General features: G+C 44.4%; 1 long non-coding RNA gene across 1 annotated transcript; it reads right to left on the reverse strand.

Moving 5' to 3' along the window:
- Window positions 1-781: 781 nt before the first annotated feature.
- LOC137917942 (uncharacterized) lies at window positions 782-1,753 on the reverse strand. The gene is made up of 2 exons (XR_011106682.1): window positions 1,245-1,753; window positions 782-1,163 (listed from the first exon to the last, which is right to left on the reverse strand). It is a non-coding gene; the product is annotated as an uncharacterized lncRNA (long non-coding RNA).
- Window positions 1,754-3,716: the final 1,963 nt, after the last annotated feature.

A 3,716-nucleotide genomic window follows, 5' to 3' on the forward strand; every position in this document is an offset into this window, starting at 1 on the left:
ATCCTGCCGTCGAGCACATGATCCTGCTAACAGTATTACGGAGCGCTTTGATTAGACCTGCTGCTGTGCACGCGTAGTGAACGACGCGGTGATGGTAGAACGCATTGGACATGGCGTCTCCTGCGACCACTTTGCAGGAGTGCCAGGCCTCTGCACAGATTGGAGTTTGTCTCCTCAGTGAAGGCAGGTCTGTCAGAGCTGAGCAGATTAGGCCTGCAAGTCAGCGCTTTATCCCGCCAGTTATTCAAAAACGCGCTGCTTGCTTAGTTCGGAGCTACTATGCTGCAGGATGGCCGTGACAACGACATCCACGGCTGTCACAGAGGAATTCCACATGACGACTTCAGCCGCTTGCTTTAATCCCATAGGGAGCTCTCATAAGGACGGATGGACAGACTGGGATTTACCTCTGGTGCCATTTCATCCACATAATGGCAGAATTAACAACAAAGTATGTTGTGTACTTTCAATATGGGGGACATTAAGCTGATCGGGCAACAACAGCTTACAGTGAAATTGATTAGCAAGTCCTGCATGGTGTGTTGACTAGCTCCCTTACATTTCCACTACAGAGGACATTTCTTCTTTACGACTGTGCAGCAGATTAGCAACAACAACAAAAAAGACTTGAACACAAAGCTGATTACTGAAGCTACTGCTGATGTCATTTTGTGCAGCAACAGAAGGATAAATTCAGACGAAAGATACAGTAAAGCAGACTTCCTGATAATGAACGAGTTTGTGAGCCAACAAAATTCCAACCATGAATGTAGAGCCGTCAGAAGATTGAGGAAGTACGTTTAATTGGAGGAGAGCTGGATTGGTGCCACGACTACTACAACAACTACTACTACTACTACGAACGAGTTTTAGTAATCACATTAACCAGAGTAACCAGTACATTTATCATATTAACCAGCTGTGCCCTCCACGCACAATCTGGACATTTCATCTTAAAAAAGAAAAAGAACAATCACAGCTGTCATTCTTGCATTTATGTGGCAAGTTTAAAAATCTGGTCACACCTCATGATATGAAGAAATCCAAATCTGCTAGTTGTTCCTCTTCAACCACTTGTCACATGACCAAACTTGCAAAACAGCAGATACGTTGTGTTTTTCCTCCTCTTCACCGTTTCAGGTTCGCTGCAGCTGCTGTTTGGACTGCAGGGAGAGGTATTTCGGGTGACAGCATTGTGTGAGGCAGTGCCGTCACAGCACGCCGCATTACTGAAGGAAACTCACTGTGACAAGTGGCCTGCTGGAGTTCCGGTGGTGAGTGGCGTGCGGGGAGGAGGGCGGGGGTTTGTCCTGGGGCACCTCTAATCCTGCTGGGATAAATCATTTCCTTGAGACTTTTCCACACATTGCCTCACAACACAACACAATGTTTCCCCACCAGGAGGGGCCACAGTGAGGTTTTGCTCATGTACAACTTAAATTCTAAGTACACAGAGTCCACCATTTTGTTGTTGTACGCTACATTTAAAGAGAAACACTGTTGACTTTTTTTAGTTTGTCTTATTGCACCTCCTGCAAACTAGTTGAAATATTCATTTGCCGATACTAAACTAATCCTATTTTTTTTTAAATTTCATCTTAACTCATTGACTGCCAGCCATTTTCAACTCAGCAAGAGGCTGAGTAGCCCAGTTTTCGCCCATTTTTCCAGATTTTCCAAACCCCACAGAATATTATTTACTATGAATGTGCAAACGTATAAAGTCTCTTCTTTCATAAGGAAAAAAAAAGTGTGCTCCTACCATTTTTCTAACTTGCTAGCTTTATGTACAAAAAGGCAACAATTTGTTCGGCGAGTTCCCCAGCAGTTTATGCATTCATACATTTTTTAAGGTTATAACCTACAAATCACACTTCTTCTGCTTTCTAATATTGCAGTTTGTGGGCAACATGAAAATACACCCTATAGTAGATTTTGCAAGCCACAGACAGAAGTATTTATAAATACGTAAAGATTGTGTTGACAGGCCGGCCAAGTACATCAACTTATAACCTTAACAAGTCTTTATTTTTAGATTTATATTTGTTCTCATGTACAATCAGTCTCCTAGGACCTAGGGGACAACCTGTCCCCTCTGATGCCATTCTACTTATGTCATGTGGTTTGCTCACGAAGCAATGCCAGCCCTGATGTCTTCATGCCACATCAACTGTCATGAAGATTTTTTTTTTTTACCTGAGCCACGTGCCAACATTACTGGCAACTACAAATGACTGCAGGCAGAATAGTCTACTTATTCCAATGCACCCTCGCTTCCCTCATATCTTGAACATGATCATTTCCGGAACATTGCAACAAGCCATTGTTCTATGTAGCCGGCATCTCAACACACAAGGTGGCCTCTAGATAAATACCACCGGACTCTATGTGACAAGCTGCCCCCCTCCCACCCCGACGTCTCGCTGCTTTCTGAGGTGTCACATGTCTGACACTTGCCCGTGTTGCTAAAGGCAGAGCAGAGGAGGAATGAGTTGGCTAGAAATAGCAGCGTCACATGAGAGCATGCAGTGACCAGTCAGCCAGCTGCTCACCCTTACATGGAGCACGGCCCCCTCCATACAATCGAACACAAACAGGCGGCAACACCAGCCACACAACAGTGTGGACGGGGTTCTGTGCCAACAGGTCGATCATTCAGGCCCGTCGCACCCTTCACTGGTTAAAACCAACAGATTTGCTTGAATCACATCGACGGCAAATTAATTTATGCAATCCAAAAAGATTCTGACACGGGGGGGAAAAAAGAAACTCCTTTTGTACCACTGGAGGATTTAACAAACGCATGGCTTATTTGTAAGGTTATATGTCATCAGTACACAAGTTCATATTCACAATGAAAACATTAAATGATGTCCGGTCATTTCCGTTAAACTACACAATTTCATTGCTGGCGCATCGTGAGCGGCGCGTTATCTGGTTCTATCATAATGATGAATACGTGTCTCTTTATTTCATTCAACTTTATTTCAAAAGACTTGGAGGCCAAAAAAAAGATGGTCCCACAAGGCAAAAAAAAACAACCCACAATGTGTGATTATCCCAAACACCAACAAGACCTTCCCTCCTCAAGTCCTTTACCATCAGGTGTTTTCCAAGGCCTCAAACTGACCCGAGGTCTTAGTGGCAAAATGATGACTCAATAAAGTCAAAGCAAGGACACAGGAGCTCCTGACAAATGCACTACAGTCAGAGGAACCGGTCCATTCTTACCGCCCATAAATTCAAACACAACGGCTCACATCTGAGCAGCGAGCTCGCCATTAGCATAGTTAACACCAGGCCATTGCCAAAACAAGCGATGCTCTGTGTGGACACGCTTTGATACAGACCCAGCTGCTTACAGAAGGCCACCAGAAACACTCTCATGGCCCGAGTGGAAAGGACAAACACACACACATACACACAACACCAACAAGCATGGGCAGTCACACACAAACTAGGGCGATGAATGGCTGATTGTTGACATGCACCTTCCTTCACTGTCCTTATCCAGGAAGAAGGTAAAGATTGTCTTTCAGGAGGCGTTAAGAAGAAGAATGGCGGTTTAAGTGAGGGTTTCTTCTGACTTCATAGCAACCGAAATAGAGAAAACCACTGTACTCGGAGGGATCCGGCCCCCAGCGTATACGAGTTAATGGTAACTGTAAGTGCTCAGACAGAAAACCTTCAGAAATAACACAACAATTCTGTGAAGA

This window comes from Brachionichthys hirsutus, chromosome 4 (genome assembly GCF_040956055.1).
Source record: "Brachionichthys hirsutus isolate HB-005 chromosome 4, CSIRO-AGI_Bhir_v1, whole genome shotgun sequence".
Lineage (NCBI taxonomy): Eukaryota > Metazoa > Chordata > Actinopteri > Lophiiformes > Brachionichthyidae > Brachionichthys > Brachionichthys hirsutus.